General features: G+C 34.0%; 1 protein-coding gene across 19 annotated transcripts in view; it reads left to right on the top strand.

Annotated features, from left to right (window-relative positions):
• Positions 1–26,762, top strand: part of Nrx-1 (Neurexin 1) — a 119,347-nt gene that overhangs the window by 40,533 nt on the left and 52,052 nt on the right. The window lies entirely within an intron of this gene.

Here is a 26,762-nt window from a genome sequence, read left to right as displayed (position 1 = left end):
TAATTATTTATAACAAAAGTGAACTTAATTAAGCTTACTTACAATATTACACTCCCGGAAGGTTTTGGGGAGTGTTATCGATGTTGATGGTCCTTTTTCGGATATTGATCCGGTTCGTTATGTTAACAAACACCATTAAGTTAGAAGCCTGATCATCTCGAGAACGTTGTAATATGATCACATTGAACCTTCAAGCCGTCCCGCCCCACCCGCCCTACTTCCATGAGGATCTTGAGTTCGCCAGAGCCTCGGCTGCTAAAGAAACAGTATTCGACACGGGTAGATGAGGTTGACAAATCGATCGGGTTCATCATCCCTGAGCGCTTTTTTTCATTTTCTCCATTTAGAGGAGCAAAGAAATGTTGCCTTAATAATCTTAGTTATTGGGACATCGGTTACAAAGTTGTCGTTTTCTTTCTTACAGGAGTTTTCTCCGGACTAAAAACCTTATGTCTGCACTCACGCATTTCTGTCTCTGCCTTCCAGTAAAGGCGTCTCACTTCCCTTTTCAACTCGCCGTAGCGTTCACACATTCTTCTTGTTGCACTCGCTTTTAACGTAGCCTTGCAGGCAGCGTATTTTCCTTCGGTTGCTACGCGGCATTCTTCATTGTACGAGTTGTTTTTGCATAGTCGCCGGTAACCAATTTTTTCCTCGGCAACGGTACGAAGTGCTTTAGAAATATGCTGCCACTGCTCCTGTATTCAGCCGCATTGACTTGTGTGACAATCGAGTTGCAAAGTCATTGGCAGTCTATTACGATTGTAGGCTTTCGACGTCTAGCTTTCCTAGTCTTTTTTGTTCTTTGCGCAATTCATTGCATTAAATTTCTATATAATGTATCTTTATGTTGAACAATAATATGGTGGATATTTTGAAAAGTGTGATGGTGCTATTCTTTCAAAATTAATCTTTGTTCGGACAATTTAGATTGTTATCAATATTATCATCCAATGTGCACAATCGCCATCATCGATAGAGCCTAAAATACTATCTGCTGTGAAGGTAATTTAAGTTTATCGATAAAAAACTATATTGTAACGAATTTGCTGCAAATCCTCTTATTTGCAATCCTCTGCTAAGTTCGAATCACTAAACTGTTGAATAAATAACTCCAAGTTGTAATAATGCAAAATGGCCTTTATTAAAGTACTTCACAATAACACTCAAACTGTGCAACGAATAGCTTAATAACCAAACTGATAGCTTAAATAAAACTGATTTTCAATATAATACTGCTATTGCTCGCTAGATATCGTCTTAGTCGTAACTGCTTGACAACTCAAATCAAACTGAATTCCAGCGCCTCTACATCTGCGGCCTCTGGTTTCCTCGTTCGCATCTTCTAGAATCTACTAGCATTGTCCATGAGCTCCCAAACTTCTCAGCTATAACTAAAATTGCACGATTTTATAGCTTCTCTCATACCCCATGTGTGAGCGACACTTCCACAATTATAATTGCCTACATTTAGGAGCATCTCAAATGAGATGTCTGCATATGGTTGTGCCTTGCTTCTCAGCTGCGTGGACCTACATATGAGTAGACGTAATGATTGAATTATTGATGTGAATGTTTGTAGTTTACAGTCTCTCGCGCACACATAGGCGTATAAGTAAATGCATCTGTGTGTGACATCTCTCGGCTGCCTTATATATGTGTATACATGATTTGATTATTGACGTAAATATCGCTTAGCATGGCCTTAGCATCGCCTTAGTGATGGTATAGCTTAGTGATGCTAATATGCGTGACAATATCTGGCGCGATTCACCTCGATGATATTTAGGTCGAGCTTATCTTCCAATTTGCGTTCTGCTCCTTTTTTTAAGTTTTCCTACAAATTAGCGGGACGGGACTTACATGTTTTTGCCGACTCTTGCAAGGCAGATGGATTTTCACTGTGAGGCTTTTCATGGCAAAAATACCATGGTATAAAAAAGGAAGTTCCACTAAAAATTTTTTGACGTATTTGGGGAATTTTGAAGTTTTATAGTCTTTGTTGTTTTGCTAGAAGCGTTGCCATACCATTACTGTTTAAGGCGAAATTGTGGTTTTTCGGGATGGAAATTTCCTTCAGGATGAAAAAACAATGATAATCTGAGACAATAATAATATGCTTTAGCACGATTTATGTGCTTACATATCAATTGAGAATACAGCAAAACATGCAATTGTATTGAAAAATAGTGAATAATTACTCATATATTTATGGGAGCCTGACCCCTAGACAGAAAAAATACACGAAAAATCCTGCTGTTATAGCATGGCCCTATTATCATGCCTCTACAGTGCATATTTCTCGAGGTATGTTGAGAAAAAGTGTACCTCAAAAGTCTGCAGTGAGTGGTAGGTTTTTAATTTGTTACGTTTGTGGGACGTCAATGCTAAAAGGGTACATAATATGTATAGGCGAGGCTTGCCTCCAGGTGACCCCTGTTACAGCGGGCAAAAGAACTCTCCTAACTAGTGGCTAACCTGCAGAGCTTCAGGGCAATCTTCTCCCTAAAAAATGATTTTACAATTCCCTCCTCTAGCGCTACTCTTGAATTATACAATAAATAAAAAAGGGGACTTGTAGCCAATTTATCACCATTCAATTTCATAAAAATTGCGTTCAAGTATGCTAAACTCTTTGGAAATTGCGGTGTCGGTTTATAAGGACCTCGTTTGGGTAATCAATTGACGAACGTGTATATTTTGTCAACATGTTCTGAGGAAACGTAGGGACACTTAAGAAGGCTATATTCCCTTTGTTTAAGTGACTTAAACTATGCACATTTTTCGTTCGTTTGTTTCATTAGCCATTGGGTGTGCTTGTAATTCTCAACTGGTTAGTGAAATATTCTAAAGATATAGTTTAAATTTTTTATCCCAAAGCGGGGTTTTTCGAAGCAAAACAAGGTGGCTCAACCCGCAGCCAATACCTTGGAGCCCCCAGTGCTCACCCCAAAAGAATACATACAGGCGCATAGCGACCTCTCTCTAAACAATAAAACAATATATAGTCCAACTAAATAACAAATAATGTAATAACAAAAAAAAAAAACCGATTCGCCCGCCGAATCACCAAAGCTTAGACACCCTTGCTTTGTATACTTCGATCCATGTTTCTTCCGACAAAGCAATTTTCGGGAGTTCGAAAAACTGATTACAAACCTTTTCTAGGTTGATATTTCGTATTAAAATATTTCCAACGCATGCGGCTCATTTTTTTCTTTTTTATTTGAAATAACTATGGAAATAAATTAGTCGTACCCGTTGATATGAAATCAATCAAAATTAGAAAAATTCTTAACATTTTTCAGTCTGGTAGCTTGTTTTTGGTGAAACTGTCATTGTGCCCGCAAAAGTAAAGTGGCTAACGTCGCACTAAATGGAACTACCTCCATTTTTCGTATCATGAGAAATACACTCGGAGTGGTTGTCAAATTAATTCCGAAGGCCAACTTCGATTAGAAAATTTTCTAATTGAAAAAACTTGTTTATAAATTTTGACGTTATTATGACCGGAAGATGAACCCAGGATCCTCAGTGTGGTAGGCGGATAAAGCTACCACCACACCACGGCGGCCCGCCATCGATAATTATAGAAAAATTTGCGCAAATTATCGTTAGTGTGAATTATCGATATTTTGCAACCACTACAAAAAAAAAAAAAAAAAAAAACACGTATAGCATCACCAAAACACAAAAGTAAAGAAAACCAAAACAAAACTTTATTAAAAGTCAAATATAAATATTGTATTAGTAATGAACAATTAAAAGTTCACCCATCCATTCAAGGTTTTGAGAAGCAAAAAGAGTTAAAATGTGGTATTAAGTCAAAATTAAATGCTCAATAAAAATGTTTAACTCCGTTAAGGTGCTGAGTGCTTATTAAGGGCAGAATATTAAACAACAAACACTCCTTTTGTTGCCTTAGGGTCACACTTAGTTTGCAAATAAAAAATTTTTTTTTTTTTTAATCATAAATAGATATTTTTTAAAAATCAGCTAGAACAAAATTTGACGTCAACCGGATATGTATGGGAGCGTACCCGTCAAGCCACAAAATTTTAATTATATGAAAAGTTGAAAAGAAAAAATCGATTCATTCAGTGGTTGATCAAAAAATATTGCAAAAGCGCGGTATCAACATCATGAGAAAACGCCCAAGAAAATTTTCGTATACAAATTTAACATTTCCTTTATCTCTCTGTTCTCTATGAAGCGGCGTCACTTCCCTGCAAAAGACGAAATTCAGATTAAGCAATGACTTAAATGAAACAGAATACACATAACATGAGAAAAAGGACACTTTTGTTCAAAAATAATTTCAAAATATAATTCCTGGTATTTTACCGACCAGTAGCGCTATTACTAGTTTAGGAACAATTGACAGCGCTAAATTAGCTTAGCAATAAATGCTTCTTTTAATGTTTTCTATAAATTTCTAGGACTCCGAACGGCATATGCAAGGCGAGTGAATTTTCACTGAGTATCTTTTCATGACAGAAATACTTTCGGAATGTTTGCCAAATCACTGCTGAGGGGCGACCCCGCTTAAAAAACTCTTTTACTAATTAAAACAACTTTTTTCTATATTTTTGATCTTGCTTTGACAGGGCGTTGAACCTAAAATCTTCGGTGTGGTAGACGGAACGCGCGACCACCACACTACGGCGGCCGTTTAGGTTAACAATAATTTTAGCAATTCTGTTATTCGCTTATTATTTATTTTTGTCAACCACAAAACTCAACAAAATAAACCCATCTGTTATTGTTGTCGATTTTGACAATTGACAATTTATCGTGTTCTTTATTGATGTGGTACCCATATAATTAAGTATCCATATAATTATTATTTTGAACTTTAATTTGTAATTTTTTTTGTTTGGAAAACGGCATTTGAGTTCGCGGTGTATAATTTGTCGCTGAACGCAACTGCAAATAAAATAATAAAAAAAAAATGTTTAAGTTAAACGGTTTTGTTGAAAACAATACTTACATGAAGTAATAATAATACTAAAAGCTAGAAAATAATTAGGTAGGGCTCAGGTACTAGTCATCGCACTCCTCATCACTCCAGGGCGTTGATCAGACAATTAAATAAAATCGTTGGGCGCGTGAAATTTCTAAAAATGTGAGGAGTAGCATAACCTTATTAGGGTTCAGTTGCTCTTATATATGACTATCAATAGAAATTCTACGCGTTCAACGCTTTTATTTATTTGTCTGATCAACGCCCTAGCCTTTAGTATTATTATTACTTCATGTAAGTATTATTTTCAATAAAACGGTTTAACTTAAAACTATTTTTTTATTATTTTATTTTCAATTTTTTAGTCTTTATTTAATTGCTTATTATTTCTATTCTATTCATTCTATTTAGTTCATTTAGTGACTCATTATTACAAGAACTCTTTCCTGACAAATTGTTACAATCTAAGTCCTCAATACATAATCCTTCCAAAGACTTTCCTCGGCTCTGCGCCACGTATAATTGTCCCTCCTCCAGCTCCAAAATATTTTGATGTCACTTCCACCGGACTGTATGTAATATTTGTTCCAAATATGAGCCAAATCGAACATCATAGGTCGCTTTCTATTCATGTATGTATTATGTGTTCCAAATATGGACCAAATCGGATCACAACTACGATTTTTTTAATATCTCGATCCTTGCGCCACCTATCGGCGATTTTTTTCTTATTTTTGCATTGTCATCGGGTTCTGAACTATACTCCAAGTTCGAAGCTGGTAGCTTATCGGGAAGTTACTTAAGTTTCAATTACAAAAAATGGTGTGGACCTATATTTTTAAAAAATATAAAAAAGGGTAGAAAATGTTCAAATAATATCAAAAATACTTACTTTGCGGAATCCTACACAAAATTTGTAGCGCGTACAAATGATTAGTTGTTTTTTCTCAATTCCTCTTTAACTTTTTCGTAAATTTTGACATTTCATTACCAAAGATATCACGCGTGAAATTTTTCTTGAGCGTTTTTTATGGAATTTTTAATTTCTTGTGATGTGTATACCGCGCTAAAAGCTTCGATATTTTTACAGCTCGGAGACAAAGCAAATATTTGCTAAATTTATAACGCTATTACTGATATTTATATATTTTTTTATTACATGCAAATTTTATCCTTCGTACTATTCAAAAACTAATTTTTTCTTTTAAATAGTATTGGCCTGATTAATTAACATTTTTTCTCCTGAATTTACTTTTCTAAATTTTAAATTATATATTCATTTCTTTGAAGCATACTCGTCTTTATAAATTACACATATTACATCAATACATGCATAAATATTTATATACATATTCACCTACATATTTAATATTTCATTAAGCTAATTATTATTGGAAAGTTTGTTTGTTAAAATTTTCTATTTATACATACATCCTACATTTACGATTGTACCATTTTACAAATATGTTACTTGTATCTAACTTTGTTTGATTTCATTCAATACCATTGGGCATCATAACCAGAGTATGCAAAACTACAACTCATTTGTGCAATGTGTTTAGTACACTTCATGGTACGAAACAAAATAATAAAATCCACTTTGGGATCTTGTTTTGTATCTATGTATAGTGATTGTATATATTGTTTAGTAAATTGCACAAAAACGCATAAAACTTGAAATATACATCGAAATCTGCGAAATAGGCAACGAAATGTAGGGAATAATATATATTAATATATATGGGAATATATAGGGAATAATATATTTCAACAATTCGGAAACGTTTCGATAGCGTTTTGTACATTCGTTGCGCAAGCACTCAGGGCAAATATGTTAACTGACTTGGAACAAAATTTGAGAACTTTTTCGTGATTTCATGAGTTAGCGAAGATTGCTTGGATATTTACAGAAGGTTTTCGGCATTTTTTATGGGTCTTCTTCGGGATTCGTTGAGGATAGTTTCAAAATGATGTCTGTACACTAAAGGGATCAGTAGAGAGTTTTGTAGAAATAATTGCGTACTGTTGAGTCTTTTTGAAAAGACTCTCTCGAACAAATTCAGTAATGAGTCAATGATGTAATTAATACTTTGAGATCAGCTCGGCAATCAGCGTGGTCATCTTGGGGCCATTTCGAAACCACTTTGTTACTTTTTCAGAACAATTTCGGGATAATTTTGGGGTCATTTCGGTATAGTTTTATTGGCTTGTTACCGGTAACAACTGTTTTAGACGAGTTTTCGGTTTCTCATTTGTTTTTAATCGAGTTTTTTGGATTTGCTGTAGAAAATAACCGTTATCAACGAGTTATTTGCAAGTTTCGTGCATGATAGTTACTTGTTATCGAATAGTTAACGATTTATTAAGGATAGCAACTAGTGTCGACGAACTATAATGGAAATAGTTTGTTATCGATAACAAATATAATACATTTTGTTATCGAAGTTTTTTCCGTTTGATATCAGCCTTTTATTGATTTGTTCGATAGATGAGTTATCGCTTTGTTACCTGATGTTTGTATTTGATGAGGGAATGCCATGTTGCTCTACAAAATTGGACATTTCACTTTGATCTTTTAACCCACCTGAAGATTGACTATACTCTTTAGAGACCGCCTGTGTCTATTGAGCCCATGATTGACTCACTTATCTAATAAGTTACAAGTGTTGCGTTCTTTGATCGGATGTATCTCCCTCCCCTCTATATCAAAAACTGTTACTAAATGCTTGGGGAGGGATTTGGCTTATGATGTTTTGTGATGCTATTAAAATGTACAAGATGTTTGTTAAAAAATGGAAATTGATAATTTTACGCCAAACCCTCGGCTAGAGTTTCATATAATTTTTAAACAGGAAAGCTCACTTAATATTTTCCGGTAATTTTAAGCTGATATCTTATATACGGTGCAGAAGCATGGACCATGACAACATCAGATGAGTCGGCTCGGGGAGTGTTCGCGAGAAAAGTGCTTCGACGGCGTCGGCAACGGCGTGTACCTAATAACAGAAAGTTCAACCTTAGTATATTCTAAATAATAGTTCAACTTTAGTGTTATGTTATGGTGACCCTAATGTACGTACTTTAACCCTCATAAGTTCTTTGGGTCAAATTTGTCCCCTTTAGTGGAAAGTATGATAAAACAAAATTTTTAAAAACGCCTATAACCAAAAAAAAAGGACAGAGTCACAAAATATAAAAAATATTGACCCCAAACTTGTAAAGGAAACAAATATTTTCTTCATAAAAAGGGTAAAATTTGACCCGAAGACCTTGTGGGGGTTGAAACTAATATAATAATTACAACTACGCATGTTGCCCAATGGTGTTGATAATCCTTTGTTCTTGTAAATTTTTTAAAATCTTGATGTTGTGTTTTTATTTGCCTCAATAATAAATTAACTTTTTTTACCTGTGATATCAAAATTGATAGTTTGGTTAAAAATTAACTGAAATCATAGAAGTTTTCTGCGATATTAAACAAAAATTAGGAAAAACAAAAATAACTGTGCAATCGCAAAAATTTAACAAAAAATTAATAGTACAATGCAGCAAAATATTTGGGGTGGATAATTCCAACTCAGGCTGAAACATCACTAAATATTTTTGCATACTTAGATCCAATGTTTTGTGGTTGATTTCTACCACATGGGATGTGGATCTAACTTCATGTTGCTCAACTATGACTAAGTGTGTTTAGGGGAGTGGACTTTTCAAGAATCAGTAGTGACTTTGAAACATGTTAGTATATTTGGAAGCTGAAAGCAGAGAGGCAGGAAAGCAAGCTACATGGAAAAAGGCTTGTAAAAAGGAAACAAAAAAAAGAGAGGAAAAACGACAAAGGAATGGGCACGGTAAAAATAGAGAAGGAGGCGCAGAAAGAGATATTAACACACCACACCGAAAGGTAGAGAAAGAATCAGAAAAAAGAAGAGTTAGAGAGAATAACCCTGGTGAAAGGGAAAAAATTATCACCTTTTGAAGATCGAAGATGTGTTGACATTTGAGAGCTACAATAAAAGAAACGGAGTCAAGGTAAGAGTGACAAACAGAGACGGATGCAGACGAGATGGGAGTGAGGAAGGAAGAGGGGAGAGCTGAGGATTGACATGGAGGCAAACTCTGCAAATTATTAAAAAGTGTTTCTACGCCGGAATCCTCTTTCAATTTTTTCGTACACAATGACCGAACTAAATTATGGTGACTCCTAGCGGCATCTGCAAGATGGTGACTTTTCGCTGCGTAGTTTCGCATAGTAGAACACTGAAAGAAAAAAGCTGGTAAAATCAACGGATATTTCTGTCAATTTTTATCTATCGCGAATAGCTGTTGAATCAACTTCGCACATATTTTTGATTCTAGATTGAGTGTTTCAACAGGCAAATTAACAAAAACAGTTATTAATATCAAATTACAAGGCGACCACGCTCAAACCTTTTTTTTTTTTAAATCAAAAAACTGTTCTCTAAAGATTTTGAAGTTACTTTTTCCAGGCTTTTAACCCAGGATTTTTTGTATGGTAGATGTAGCACACTCTCCGGTGGTCGCCTAGCTCTGCTCTGTTAGCTAACAATTAATAATTTCAGCCTATGAATACCATGAAAACTGTTAAAATAACAACTTCCGTCACCACTGTTGTTCCAAAGTGGCTTTGATATGACAGAGATTTCTGTGGCGCGATAGTCATAAGCGCAAAATAGTGAGCGCCGTGAGCGTAAGTTTCCCTCTAAAATTAGTTGATGCATTTGCATTATAACAACAGTTGTTCGCTGTTGTAATGATCAATGGAATCAGTTCTTTTAACAGAAAAATCAATTAGAATGATTGAGAATCTGTAATTTTTACTGAATACTTTTAACTTGAGATCAGTTGTTTTTCTTCTATTGAAATAACTAACAAAATTCGTTTTCTTGACAAAAAGTTCTGTTAAATTAACCATAATGCGATCCATTTTACTGAGTGTCTGGTAACTCAGTAACAACAAACCTTATATGTTGATTTTACTAGCTTCATTTCTTCGGTGAAATACACTCGGGACGCTTGCCAAACCACGGCGGAAAAACTTTTTCGAAAATATTTCTGATATTGCTTTTCTCAGGCCTCGAACTTAGGGCATTGTGTGTGGCAGGGCAGCATACAACCTTCCTATAACATGACAGTAGTTCCAATATGCCAGTGAACAGAAAAATAGCAATGGCAATTTTTTTCAAATTTCGGTATTTTAATTCTGTTTTTTTTAATGATATTTTAAAGAATTAGAGTTCTCTGATTTTTTGTATAGCCCAATAAATTTTAATCTAACAAAGTACAAGTTATAGGTCTCTCAAAATCCGCATTAATGTTTGAGAATTTTTTTACCGATGGGTGTGTAAAATTTTCCTCTATACAAAGTGTGATATTTTTTTTATCGAAAAAAAAAAAATATCAAAAATCAATTCCAATTTTGAGAGATATATAACTTGAACTTTGTTAGACTAATTGATCGGGCTAGAAAACTGCATGCTCAAAATAAATCAATCAAAAAAAATGTCCAATCATTCGTAAAACCTCTAAACGCTTTTGAGAATGGTTTGCACAGATTTAGTCGCAAAATTTATATACGTGTTTTCTAAAAATATCGAAAATAAAAATAAGAAGAATTTGTTCATTTCTGTAGGTATACTAAGGTCCAGTTTTTCAATACGAGTTTAAACTCCAATTAAAGTGTAACTTTGCCTCCTCGCCCGATCAATCTGAGGTGAGAAGCAAAACTTTGTTATCGAAGAAAGTGTCAAGGTTAAATTCTAATCAACTTTACCTGGAGTTTAATAGCCGCTGAAAAACCGGGCCTAAATGTTATACAAAATGGATCGCTTAATTCAAAATATTTATTTGATGTATCGTTCACCTCGAGCTGGAACCATTTTGCCCCACACAATTTAACTGAACTATGTACAGTGCAATTTGAGTGTGTTCAAGAGCATGCTTTCGAAAATCTGAGCATTTGAGGATCGAAAATATGACAATTGTTTGAATCAACAAAAAAATCTATTTATTGCGTTATTTTAATAATTTCTTTGATTTATTGCAATGAGCTTTTTACAAAAATGTACATACCACATTATTTGTTTAAAAACACTACAAGTGAATAAAAATTAAAAATACATTGATGACAAACATTTAGCGAAACATACAAACATACATATATTCCGAATTGCGTGAATTTCTTTGCAGGCTTTTTACCAATTTTTTTTTTTTGTAGGAGTTTTTCGAACACCTTGTTTCAGCTAGGGCTGCACAATCCTGTTAAGTGTTAGGAATTAAAAAATATAAATATTATTTTTGTATGTCGACTGCTGAGTGGAATATCGCCCTATCTGGCTGCTGTTTTGAAAACGCCCTATCCGAGAAAAAGTTTGAATAACGCCCTATTCAGAATTCGTTTCAAAAATGCCCTATTTAAAAATTCAATTTAAGAACGCCCTATCTGATAAATTTTTCAATAACACCCCAGCTTATATCAAAATTTATTGAATTTCAGCTCATATAGGGCGATTTTGAAACAAAATCTGAGATATGGCGTACTTCAACCGATTACTGAGATTAGGCGTTATTTAAAAGTTTTGCGAGATAGGATGTTTTCGAAATTGCAGCCGAGATAGGGTGGTATTCCACTCATCCGTCGAAGTGCTGCTTCACTCCCATGTCCAGCCCCACTTCCGCTCTAACTCCTACTTCCACTTTCTTTCGTGCGATCTTCTGCGAGGCTCAAAATTAATATTAAAGACACATACACATACCCACTTATGCGGGCGTGGCACCGCTCACCTTTCGAAAATTTTATACAGTTGGGATATATAGGGTACATATACCCAATTAACAATGGTTTGATGCAAACATACTTGGGGTTGTGACAAAATGAAATCTATATTGACTGGGGGAATGGCACAAAATTTCCAAAACTTTATAGAGCCAGAAAAATATCGGATGATCACTTGAATCTACCCTGTAAATTTTGTGGGAATCGGTTGAGTACTTTTAATGAACACACACACATCCATTTTGTTTTATAATATGAGAAGGTTTTAAAAAGCCGTCAACGACGTGGTAGTCAAGTGTTTCACCCATTTTGTTGTTGAAATCGTAAGTAGCTGAACTAGAGAGAGCAGCGAAAAGAGCTTTATAACGAAACTCACTGCTACTACCACGAAATGGACAAGCAACATAACATCAAAGCAATTCACGATTAATTGCATATGGGATGAAAAAGTTAAGCATTTGCATGAAAATGCACCAGAGCGTGAGCGATCTTAGAAAATCACATAACAAAATCACCATAACTACAAGACACGACTTAAATAAAAATCACTTAGGCAAAAAAAAAATGTTCAAAAACAATTCGTGAATAGCGAATTAACTGAAACAAATTTGTGCGCAAAGTTAGAAAATGGAAGAAGATTTTACGCATATGGGTCATTATTTTACAAATGGAACAACTTTTGAGATTTCATAATTTTGATTCGGCTCAAACTTTTTTTTATAAGTTGCTCGCACGAAATAAGCAAATACATACCTGTATCAGGATTTCCTCCAAACATTTTTTTTCAGAGATCTGCATGTGCTCAGATTCGATGGATAAGCAAACTTTCCCTTATTAAACATAGTATATCTTTGGTTCCACTCGTCGTATCTTAATAATTTTTGTTTTATTTTGAAGGTACCATATTTACTTTATAACTGCGAATCTGAGCACTTGCAAAAATTTTTTCGAGGAAATCGTGATATATGTGTCGACTTAAATTGCGAAAAAATTCCAACAAAAAAATTTGGTGTCTTTTAAAAAAGTGAAAATTTTTTTTCTACAAATCTGTACGATTTGTAAAATAATGACCCATATATCTATAAATTTCCTTTTATAAACTCGTAAGTACTTCCATTGATACCATTGTTAGATCGGTTAGATCCGAAAATGTTCTTGCAGGGAATATTAGGTGTTCGAAATTGTGCTTTGTGGATTGCATTCCAAAGGCAATATATTTATTAGGTGAGGGACTATTCAAACTGAGATAATTAAATAATAAACGCTTTATTTCGACATGTATGCGTAATTCGAATAGGATTTATTCTAACTTTTTATAAGGCTAATCGGATAATACTATTCGAAAAACTGGCCTAGCTATTCGAATACCTTACGATACTACTCGAATAATGAATTTGCAAAAATCACTATTTAATACCACGATCATCGCTTACATACATATTATTATATACACATACACACATGTATGCATATACATACATACACACTTTCATCGTGGAGTCAGCAGATATATCTTTGCAAAACATTATTCGCATAGCGGTATTGAAATTATAAGAGCGGTATTCGAGTAATAAATATTCGAATATTAAGCGATAATATTTGAATAATGGGCTTGATTCGATTAGAAAGTTACTCTTCGAATTATTTGAAAATAATGGTATTATCCGTTTGTTCGAATAATTTTTATTCGAAAATAGTTTCACTACTAATATTTAGCATTGCATTCTGCAAAATGTTTGACAGGTGTATTTGCAGATGGTATGCAATGTACCCGATCGCGAACTGTCCTAAAAGAATAGATGTTACGGGCGTATTATTTGTATCTTGTTAAACACAAAAAAACTTTTTTATTCAACGAAAAAAAAAAGAAACTATTTTTTGTGTTATTTAGAAATGCTAGTATTTTAAGCCAATTTTCGTGGATTGTGCAGCCCTGGTTTCGGTAAAACTTTAAAAGTTTAAAAATTAAATTAATACATAGTTATTTTCTGTGAAAACCATGGCTGACTAGGAAAAAAAAAAAAAAACACAAGAACGCTGACATGAAATTTATAAAATCTTTAAAAGGTTTGTTGTATTTATAATAAAAAATATTAGGTTGGAGAAAAATAAAAAATCGACACGCAAGATCAGGTGCACATTTTGGTTGTTGCTACTGTTGTGGTAAGCGTTGTTACTAATTCGTATTTTGATATCAACAACAATAGCAATGAAAAAATGTTTTAAAGGCGCCGGGGCTGTAATTTGCACCATTATTTTACTCTATACATAGTAAATATATTCGTGTAATGCGATACTCGTTTAAAGAACACTAAACTGTAATACTAACTTAGTTTCTGTTAATTAAAAAAAAAAAAAAAAATTAAAACTAATCTCACAAGTTGTAGCAATCGCAAACAAACATACAAATATTCGATAATCGCACAAACAGCACCGGAAATGTTCGAATCGTGTGTAGTGAACTTCTCTACTTAAATATTAGTAAAATATTTAATATTTGCAAATATTGTAAATCCTTGGCACCTTTATCACGCAACCAGCGAACACACACATACGAGCAAGTACATTTGCTCACTCACACTAATACCATTACTTTAGCTGAAATTGCACCTGGTTGTGTGTGCATGACGTCACTCTGTCATATTAACGGCACTCTAAAGGCATCACGCATACATAAATATTTCGCATGTTTCATAACCAAAAAAATAGGATTTTGATTAATGTATGTATGTATATTTCATTTGTTTTTATTTTTTGTCAAAATGTTCTAATTTGCATGCGTGATTTTTCACAATTGCAACTCCACACGCAAATCCCAGTTTAATGCATTTGCTCCCAATCTTTCTTTTTTTCTTTTACATTCATCATTTGTTCCTTTTTACTCGACAACTTCATAATTAATATAATTTCCCATCATAATGCATAAAATTATTAAATACGATCGGCTTTAAAAAATATGTTTTATTAATTTTTATAATAAAGGGGTATTCACACTAAAAAGGATGTATGTGAATTTATTAAAAGCATACAATTTCTAATACATGAGGCATTTTGAAGAAATTTGTCTCACAATTTTATAAACCGGCCACTACTCAAGCTAGAAAAAGTAGTCAAAAAACTCAAAAAAATTGGAATTTGTTGCAGTGTACTACTATGGGTGGTATTTAAAAAAGAGCCGACAGAAATGTTTGTTACCTTTTGTTGTTGTTGTTGTTGTAGCGATAAAGTTACTCCCCGAAGGCTTTGGGGAGTATTATCGATGTGATGGTCCTTTGCCGGATACAGATCCGCTACGCACAACACCATTAAGGTGCTAGCCCCACCATCTCGGGAACGATTTATATGGCCACATTAAACCTTCAGGCCGTCCCTCCCTCCCCGCCCTAAGTTTCATGAGGAGCTTGGGTTCGCCAGAGCCTGTTAGTGAAACAGGATTCGCCACGGATAGCTGAGTTTGACAATTGGGTTTGGAGAAGCTGTATATTGCGCTGGCTACCTGAAAGGGTTGCGCTACACAGATCCTTGAATCTGGTATTTTAGTCGCCTCTTACGACAGGCGTACCTACCGCGGGTATATTCTGACCCGCTAACCCGCTGGGGGAGTTTGTCGTATCCAGTTATATGACTGCTTGAATTTCTTATAACTGTGATTAGAAAATATAAGGCGCTTGATTTGAGCGCAATGCTTAGTCGGGTTGTTGTTTGCTGTTGTTGAAGCACTGCTTCTCCCCATTTAATAGGCGCGACCATTCAGAAGTGGTCATCAATATCCTCTAACAGGAGTCCAAAGAAACTTGCAGTTTCAACAGGTGTGGAGCAGAGTGAGATCGGTGAGGCGTTTTTACACATTGCAATTAAAGAGATCGTTGGTGTCATGTGGGGACAATTTGCAAGCTGGACATACATTATGTATGTCGGGATTGATTCTGGATAGGTAAGAGTTTAACCTGTTATAGTATTCAGATCGAAGCTGAGCTAGAGTGATGCTCGTCTCTCTAGGGAGAGTGCGTTCATCTTCTGCAAGTTCTGGATATTTTTCTTTAATAACTGTGTTTGCCGGACAACTCCTGGCATAGAGGTCCGACGCCTGTTTGTGGATATCACTGAGGACCTGTTTGTATTATTTATTTCACACGGCTGTGTTCTCAGGTGCCGTATTTCCTCACAATGCTTGCGGAGATTACTTCTTAAGCTTCTGGGTGGTGTGGCCTTTTAAATAAAATGTCTGCTGGGATGGATGCTCAACTTTCTGCGTATTCAACAGAAACTGTTTATTCAGCTGGGAGATTTCTCTCCCTAATGGGGAGTACTCTCGCCTCATTGTGTAGGTGGTGTTCTGGGGACATAAGAAGACAGTCCGTAGCGGTTCCGAGAGCGGTGCTTGGGCGGAATTGTATTTTCTTCCAGTGAGTAATCTTTAGGCTCGGAAATCATATCGGGGACGCGTAGCATGCATTTGGCCGGTCATTTCCTTTGTAAGTGGTAATGAGCGTTTCTTTGTCTTTACCCCAAGTGCTGCCGGCAAGAGATTTTTTGAGGATTTTACTACGGCACTAGATTTTAGTTATATTTGAGGTTGCATGCCCGCGAAAACCGAACATAATGCCAGCGACGTAGATGTCCAATATGGTCGACATTAGCGGTTTCCATGTCGTAAATAAGGTCGCCGATGATGGTCGGTGGGGAAAAACTGGAGAGCAGAGAGATTTTATTTAGATGCTTATTTATTTATAACAAAGCTTATCAATGTGTGAGCCTGCACCTGTGGCCATTATTCTGCAGTCATCGGCGTAATATACCATGGTGACACCTTCTGGTGGCGAAGGTAACTTTGATATGTATAAGTAAAACAAACTTTGATATGTATAAGTGAAACGTTCATAGAAATGAGATGGTAAAGTTTGAATATCATAACGTGGTTTAACTTTAAATCCTATTGTTTTATATAGCATTTCTCATACCTTCCATACAAATTACGTCGATTGTAAGAATGATACCTAAATTATTATGGTCCTACCGCTTTGTTTTGCCATTTTAAAAGTGTTCTAAAGAAAGATTTCGACGTTGAACGATATTCGCTTGAATTTCGTCTCATAAAAAATTGACTTCTCACCTGATTACTGGGCCTAATTGATTGCTCAAAACTGTAACCTTTCATTCACATGTGCTATTCCTCTTATGCCGAATGCTTCTGCGGAGCAGAATATACCGCTACGCTAGCCATCCAAACAGGATAAAGAATCAAAGCTTACGGGCTGGGTAATGATCCCATAACACATTATGGACATTTTTAGTTGGCTGTCCCAATTTTTGGACGGAAATTCCATAAAAACTTTACGACTGGAGGGTAAAGTGGTTTTCACGGTCAGGTATGCAACCAATTTAAGGTAACTTGAGACCCAAAAAAACGACACATCCCTGCCAAAATCTAACCAAAAATTAGTGGACTCGACGTTCAGGTATTGCCCAGAAGTTAGCGAAAATAATGGATAATATATCATATATTCAGTCTAAATTAATTAGGTATTTTTTAGTCCATTTTAATTAACCTTTTCATGAAAACTCAGAGCACTATGTCACAGGACACCGCTTGAACTAAAAATTACACCTGCCTCTATTTTTTGTCCCAGCGACAATACGATACTTTAAAAAATCTTCAATGTACCTTACCTACCTAATAAAACTTAAAACATTTAAATCCACATGTTGCTGAAATTTTTGCGTTTAAATGATTTTGAAAGTGCCTGGCTCTATTTTATAGAACATCCCTGTATTTCCAATGTTAGATAAATCGATTTGGAAAAAAAATATCTTGCTCTATAGTCAGTTATCTGCTATACCTGGAAAAATTACCTTGCCCAAAAAAGTCTCTGTTTTTGGTGCCTTTTTTTTTTTTAAATGGTAGTATATTACTTGCAAACTTCTTCGCTCAATTCTTTCACTCTAATTACTCTGCTGTGGTTGATTCATCATCTACAAATTATCCGTATGTGCTCCATTCTGGTAACTCAATATATGCTTCACATTTGTTTGATTGTTTTTTACATCTAAAGACCCTAAAAGAATCCTTCAAGTAGGGTCCCAATTTGATCCCAACATGTTTTCTTAAAAAATGTGCGAAATACAATTACCAGCCCCTTACTGATCTATTTAACCTCTCTTTAAAAAATGGCATTTTCCCGTCGGCTTGGAAGGAATCTTTTCTTATCTCACTCCATAGAAAAGGAAGCAAGACGTCTATTGAAAACTATCGTGGAATAGCAAGACTCTCCGCTATCCCTAAGCTTTTCGAAGCAATCGTTACTAATCACCCCACATTTTCTATTTCTACATCAATATATAGTTCTCAGCATGACTTTTGTAGAAGCAAATCAACCACAACCAATTTGCTTGAATTTACAACTCGCGTCTTTAATGGGTTTCATCATACCGACGTTATATACACTGATTTCAGCAAAGCATTGGAAAAAATATGCGACTCATTACTTGTCTATAAACACTAATTGCTTGGCTTTCAACCTGGCCTAACTCGCTGGATCTCTTCCTATCTTTGCGGCAGAACTCAAAGAGTAATTTTTAAAAACATTTGTTCGAATGTCATCGATGTTCTCTCCGGTGTGCCTCAGGGCAGCCATCTCGGTCCGATTTTGTTTTTGCTCTTTACAAATGATATTTCCACAACTATAAAATATTCTAAAATTTTAATGTATGCCGACGACGTAAAACTTTTTAAGTCATACGCGTCGGTTGAAGAACGTTCTGTACTCCAGTCTGATTTAAATTGTTTAGTTACTTGGTGTAATGCGAATTTTATGCCGCTCAACATACAAAAATGTAAATTCATGTGTTTTTTACGTGGGAACGTACAGCCAGCTTCTTACACAATTAATGGCCAAACTCTGGAAAGCGTTGATGTTTTTGTCGACTTGGGAGTTACAATGACTTAAAAACTTAGTTTCAACCCTCATATCAATAAAGCGAGAGGAGTTTTAGCATTTGTGAAAAGATGGGCAAAAGAGTTTAGTGATCCTTACGTTACGAAAACCCTTTTTACATCATTGGTGAGGCCGATATTAGAATATGGATCGATAATTTGGAATCCGCGTTATCAAGTTCGTGTGGATAGGCTAGAGTCAATTCAAAAACAGTTTTTACTTTTCGCCTTGAGAAATCTTCAATGGGACTGCTTGTAAAATCTTCCTCCTTACACTAATCGGTTAAAACTAACAAATCTTCCTACTCTTGCAAGTCCTAGAGAAATGCTAGGTATACTATTTATGGCTAAACTATTAAATGGAACGATTTCAAGCCCATTTCTTTTGAACGAAGTAAACGTGAATGTTCCATGCCGAGTTTCAAGGCATTATAAACCTATAATTCTCAAACAATGCAGAAGCAATTTCCAACTAAACGAACCTTTTCTATGTTTGTGTGAAGATTATAACTCTCACTCGAGAATAATTGATGTTTCGGGCTCGCTATTTGCATTGAAAAAACGGTTCTATATTCTCTTAATAATTAAAAAGTTATATGTATACTTTTAATCTATTGCAGTTATTTGTGAATTTATATTCCTCAGCTGATGAGTTTCTCTATAGCTGAGCAGTTTTAGATCACGGCGTTTAAGAAGCCACTGCCTCTCAAAGACTGGGTAACAATAAAAATTATAAATTATAAATAAAACATGAAAAAGAATTAGAATTAGATTTATGACATAGTGAAAAAGGTTCTAAATTTTTTTAAAATCACAATTTATGAAATAATTTATTTGTAAAATTCTTATAAAATTTGGGCATATGTATATTAAAAATATCAACATTAACTCACGTATGCACTGTAGTCATATAAAGATAAAAAGAGATACAAAATTTGTGAATACCCCTATAATGCTGAAAGAATACACACATCACATCATATCATATTCAAATCATCGCATACAAGTAATTTCGCTTTCGATCCCTCATCACAAAATTTCTTTACAAATCGCTTTAGCTGTTTTTCATACTTCATAAATTAATAACTAATAAATCGCCTTATTTCCAGAAAGAAGATTTCGAAGACTATAGAATAATCTCGTAAAATCTGCACATACATATGTATATTTATATTATGATTATTTCAGTTTTTTTTATTGTAGAACTTCATATCGTCGGCTTAGAGTGCAAACCTGCTAACTGACAAATACAATTTTATATAGCACGCAAAAAAAAAAACTATTTGAATTTTCATTGAAAGCATAGCAAGTGAACTCTTCATAAAGTTGATTTACTTTGTGTGTGATCAATATTTGATTTTACGGTTATGCTAGATTTGTGCATTAGCTCTTGCTCTATCAAACTGCATCAAAAAGTCAAATTTGAAAAAGATGGTACTTAACAGGTTTGTACTCTAAGTCGACGATATATGGCAAACGCTCTGTTTACAAATATACGAAAGCAACTGAAACAAGCACGCAATTGCCTCTCCACGATGGAAACCATGCAAATCAAACGATTTTTTATATATCCTTAAGAAGTGTAGCTCACATTTGTAGCACTGCTATACTTCATGTCAAGGCCTACAGTACGTTAAGCTCTACAAGTAGGATTGTAGTTCTCCTCGCTTTCCACGAAGTGTCCTCGATCCTCTCAAAGGCTAAAAAGTTATTCGCGAAATTAAAACACTCCTATTTTTTTGGTTGGCAGCTTCTAAAACTACTGCGCACTGAAAGAAAAAAGCTGATAAAACTAACCGGATTACGAGTCAATTCAACCGACATTTCTATAAATTTTTAACCATCGCCAATAGCTATTGAATCAATTTCGCAAGAGTTGTTGATTCTGAATTAAGTGTTTAAACCGTTAGATTAACAAAAGTAAGTTAATCAAATGTAAGCCACAGCTCTGTTAAATAAACCCGTTTAAAAATAACAATTAGGTCCAAATAAAAAACTTCATTCTAAAGACTTTGATGTTTTTCCAAGCCAGAATTTTCGGTGTGGGCGTAGCATGCTCTCATCAAACCACGCCACCAATAAAAACTCTTAAAATAATATAGTGCTGTTGATATGACAGAGATTTCTGTGGCACAATAGTCATCAGAACAAAGTAGTAAGCGCCTTGAGCGTACGTTTATCTTTAAAATTAGCTGACACATTTGCATAATATTGACAGTTGTTCGCTGTTGTAATGACCAAAGTAATTAGTTCTTTTAACAGAAAATTCAGTTAGATTGATTTAGAATCTGTAATTTTTACAGAATATTGTTAACTGGAGAAAACTGAAAAATGAGTAAAAATCAGTTCTTTTTTCTGCTGACATAACTAAAAAAAATTGTTTTTTCACAAAAAACTAAAATTAACCATAATGCTGCCAATTTTACTGAATTTTTGTTAAACACAACAAGCCTGATTTGTTGATTTTACTAGGAAAAGAATTTCATAGTTCTGCTCGCTTAATTTGTTTTTGCTTCCCAATTGAAAGTTTTTTCTAGGCGTGCATAAAAAATTTAGAAGCGAAAGAAAAAAGGCACTAATGTTTTCATGATTTCCAAATATATTATGTGTTCAAAAAATATGGAGGACCGAATAAGAGACTATTAGAATTCCATAATATTTATTTATTCGGCAGCTTATGAATTGCATAATATTTTCCAATATTAAGGTGGTTTTGTTTTGAAAAATCAATACATACATGAAAAAAATGTATGAGGAATTGAATTGTTTTCAAAATTCAAATTAAATGATTATTCGAATTGTGTTCTGTTTTACCACAAATAACTACCGTATACTTAAAAAAAACTTACTAACTAATATATTTTCTGTTAGTGCTGTGGTGATAAAGTCTACAAATACAATCCAAATTATAAATTTATAAATGATTAATAACAATATGATTGTAAATAGATGAGCTTTATTTAAAACTTCTAGAAAAAGTCATAGCTCGTCATTCAAAATAAATTTTAAATTTTGATTGGTTAAATATTGTTCAATATTCGAGTGCGTGTGTTGATCAAAAAACAGTATTTAGTTTATTTCATTTAATTTATTTCTTTACCTTTTTCTCAAAGAATATTTTATTTAAGACAATTTGTTTTTTTTTTTTTTTTTTTTAATGCACCTTTAGCCCATATGCAGAAATAATATATTTGTACGTCCCCAACTTGGCGCACTCTTTATGTAATACCAAATATATTTTTTAAGCCTACTTTTTTGGTTTGACTTTATTTTATTTCTTCTTCTTAATCTTACTTTATTTCCTCTTTTTCAATTGACTTTATTTGACATTTTGTTTCGTATTTTTTGGTTTAATTATCTTATGCTTATCATATAATCTCATGCCATGCGCATATTAAAAAGAAATACGTTTTTGTCATAGATATACTTTGTAATATTATTTGAGGCTAACTGAACAATTTGAACGCAATTTGGCAGCTATGCGTTGGACTTCATTTGAGGACTCCATGCTTTGCACGAAATTCTGGCTTAGGTCTACTTAGCTGAAGCATACGAAAACTGAAACCAAATAGGATATCTGTTGCGCCTTGAATTCGAGGATACGATTAAAGCCCATTCATCAAAACACGCATTTTTACTTAATCCATATTGAACGGAGCATGCGTACTACAGCACAGCACCTAATGAAAATTTCGAAACTTCCAACATTAAGTTTATACTGTGGCGCATATTGGCAGTTTCGAAACGTCACTGCGCCGCTAGTAAATAAATGCTGCACAACCACAACAGCGATGCAAGCAGAAGAGACAACAAATAGCTACGCATAAATGAACACAGCAGCTATGAGTAATATTGCCTAACTCACACATAGTATAGACAGTAATAAAGTTCGCAGATGATATTACTTACATCTATACATAGAAAACAAAAGCGAATATGAAATGCAGTTTTTGTGAGAAGTAAATAAGCAACTATTCAAGAAGGCTGTACGTTAGAAGGCGAGACCCTAAGAGAAATATGAGAAGCTATATGAGCTAAGGAATAGTCAATCAGTTTGATTTTAACACGCTATACGTGAAGTACGTGAATACATAAATTTGTGAAGATCTACTGCCATAGTAGTGCTGTAGAAAAAGAGAATTTTTTATACAGAATATTTCAGTGTATTCATTCAACAGTTCAATGATTCGAACGATAACAGAAGGCGCAGAGTAATCGAGAATTTTAGAGACTCGCAAACAATATATAATTAAAAATGCTCCTGTTTATCCCCGCTAGGTTCTTGGTTTAACTGAAAGAGCTTGAACGCAATTTTGGAGTCCAAATGAACTTTTACAACACTGACACTCGAATACCAAATTTCGAACTCTAACCAAGCTTGTGCTAAAATATGTGATACAATGGGCTTTTTCAGCGAACACCATTTTTGTTAATACGTTGCAAACATGTTTCCGTCAGTTGAGTGATAGAAAATTTGTTCTAAGACGGCGTGTTGAGGCAACTACCAAATGAAACAATTTGCTTTAAATTTTAAAGAAAAGGACATTTTAAATTGTTTCATACTTCGCCGTGATACTATGAGGAAACATTTTATTCAACAACAATTTAAAATTTCAAAGAACTGTCAGACAGCCGACTAAATACGTTGTGCAAATGTAGCGAAACAACTTTATGCTCAGTAATTTGACATAAAATCCCAACCGTTGGTTTAAAAATAGCAAACGGTGGGTTAAAAATAGCAAACGCACGGTGGGGTATTTGAAAAAACTAGCTGGCCAAAACTAAAAAAGGGAGTTATTTCTGTTAAAAAAATAGATGCCTCACTTCATTGTTATGAAGGGAAATATTTGACAGTAAATTCACGGTGTTCCGCGCATAATTACTATGGATCGAGCCCCGGTTTCGGGGGGACCCCGGGTCTTTTTTTTGGCATTACATGAGATATGTATGTCAATATGGGTATAAAACGAAGGTATTTTACTCCGCATTTCTATTGATACTTTTAAGTAGGGTTGCCACTTAGAGTTGCCACCTCACCTTCTTTTTTATATTTCTATGTATATCCACTACCATCTCGGAAACGGCTTAACCGATTTGAGTCAAATTTGGTACATCGATATAGTATTACATTTTAAGACTTTTCAACTGTGTTGCCACTGAGGATGTTTTCACAATTTTGCCACCTTTTGCCTTAGGGGTATCAGTCTCTTAAAAATGTATCACCACTAAAAAATCACGGGTACGCGCAGCCGTTTTTGCTACTAAACTTTGAAACAAACACAAGCTTATATATTGCCAAAAAATTACTGATATGATATGCCATCAAAAAAAATATATATGTATCTTTTTGTTTGCAAGGTTTTTAAAAAATATAATATTGAAAAGTAGTAGGATTACATGTAGAATAAATCAGTTAAAACATGCGGAATAAAAAATCTAACATATGGATTAAAAACACATTTACACATTGTTCTAAAAGAAAATGTAACTAGATTTGATTAGGGCTAAACAACTGAACAAGTGTTTAGGTTAGGTTATATTGATTTTTAATCAAAAACTACATCGAACTGCGCACAATTTTTATATGACTCTAGATGCGCGCAGTTAGCTCCGTTGACGTTGCAGATGGGTTTTGGGGTATGTATACTATTCAGTGGGCAGCTAGGAACGCCAGGGAGTATATTTAAAAATATTTGGAATATTTTGAAAAATCGACTTTGGCCAGCTATATTGATGAAATACCCCACCGTGCAACGGTGCGTTCAGATAGTTATCACTTAACACTCAACGGTTGTTTTGTTGAAAGCGCCCAATGACTTTCCTAATTCTAAACCTTCCTTCAAGCTTGATATTAGTAAAAGGCAAAATGAGTGACCAGTCTTGAAATTGAAAATAAATTGTTTGCTGTGTGCATGCGTACCGGCAAGTGATTTTTATGAAAGGACGTATTTTCTTTCTTTCATTTTTATTTTACTGAAATATATCAATTTTATTTAAAAAGAAAATTTAAACTGCACAATTTTAGTGACCGAAATAAACAAAAAATTATGACTCACCAGAATTGCTTGAAATTTTTTTTATATATATTAAATATTTATACATACTTATACCATGGTTCAACTATATGGTTGGCTCATCTTTACAATAACAAAATTTGTCTGTTCAAATTATCAAAATCTGTTTATTGGTGTTGGTGCAAATGATATGGAATGGAAACATAAAATTTAGCAGTTTTTGTATGTTTAAGAAAATGTTGCCAATGTTTTGGTTTCATTTTGAGTTTGCCATCTCCTTTTGACAATCCCATCGACCATGCAATGAAATAAATAAAATCAGCTGATGAGATGAGCCAACCATATAATTGAGCCATGTACTTATACATTACGTGAAGTTTTTATAGACACAAATACGGCCATATATATTTATAATATATATCAATTGTATATGTATGTCTTAGGGTGGGCCGATTTGCATGGACGAAAGTTAACCGATATAGCGGCATTGATTTTTCGATAGGATTTGGGCTCAGGAAAAACAGTTCCCTTACGCATACCCAAAAAAATAATTCTCGAGCCCGCGAAATTTCATTTTTTTTACTTTTTTTCGACTTTGATTTTTAAGATTTTTTTCATGACCTACTAAAAAAATTTCATTTGATTGTAAAATTTTCATGTATAAAAAAATTTTTTCAAAATTTTTTTCAAAAAACTGGTATCGCCAACGTTTTTAGCTGACATTTTTTGGTCGGACAGGGTAGATATCAGAGTACATACTTTTACTAGTACCAAATAAGTACAAGTACTCAAGTACTTCAAATCTAAGTACAAAGTATAAGTACTACAGTACTTGTACTTCGAATTCGAATGTACAAGTAGTTATACTTACGAAATACTTGCAAGTACACGAAAGTACTTTTTCTGGTAAAATATGTCAGTTTGATTCATAAATGGAAAATCAAAATATGAGTAAAATTCATATTAGAAAGCAACAAGAAGTAAAACAACATATTAAATAAGTATAAATTGTACAACAGCTAACAATATTAACCCTAGAAAGATAACGTTATTTTTTTACCCTAAAGGACCCTATAGATATAAAGAAAACTTACATTTTTTTTTTTAGATCATTTTTTTGATATATATTCACTTATTTTAAATGTTTTATAAAGAAAAATATTGTTTTTTTAATATATTAAAAATTAAGTTTGACTTGTCTTCGACTTGCCCTTACAAAAATCAGTGTTTTTCGAAGGATTGCGGTTTATAGCAAAAAAATTAAAATAAAATACATCTTTTTGTACTTCAATTGAATGAATTAACTGTTTTAAACTATACTGAAAAAAATATTAGCTAAAATTACCATTTTAGTAAAAATTACATATAAAATTTGTAGTCACGTAAAAGATAACGACATGTCTTTTAGACGTATTTTTAAAAAACAATCTTATATATTTCAGCAAACAAAAAAGTTACTACTCAAAAACTCCCCCCCACAGACAAGCTGTTATGGCAGCTGAGAAAACTGAGAATAAGAATGTTCTCTCTTTACGATTGTGGGAGACTGAGAGTAAAATTCAAACGACGTACGCCTCAGGGTTAAAGTAGTTTTGAGTTTGCCTTCATTAGTACTAGCTTTTCAAACGAAAAGTCCGTAATTGATTGCCTTCTAGGACTATAAACAATGCCTGCTACGGAAAATAGATGGTCGGAGGAAGATGAGGGTGTATTCATTTTGAGTGATATGTCCTTCAAAAGAGGATAACTCTGAAGTATATTGAAATCTGTTGATGTATCATTAAAATACCTGTAAAATTCTTCTTCAACAATTTTGTCAAAGTTAGGTGATCGAAGGGTGCTGGTTACCGTTCAATACTTATCAAAGTACTTACAAGTACTTTACTTGTACTTCAACAATTCAAGTACAAGTACTTCGATATTTATACTTGTACTCATTTTTCGATGTACTGAGGTACTGATACTTGTACTTGTACTGGTACCTTTTCTTTACAGGTATGGTAGATATACATATGAACATTTTTTTAGTAGGTCATGAAAAAAACCTTAAAAATA

The sequence above is a fragment of the Eurosta solidaginis genome, chromosome 1, assembly GCF_040869045.1.
Source record: "Eurosta solidaginis isolate ZX-2024a chromosome 1, ASM4086904v1, whole genome shotgun sequence".
NCBI lineage: Eukaryota > Metazoa > Arthropoda > Insecta > Diptera > Tephritidae > Eurosta > Eurosta solidaginis.
Note: the sequence above shows the minus strand (reverse complement) of the source record. Positions and strands in the feature narration are given on the sequence as shown.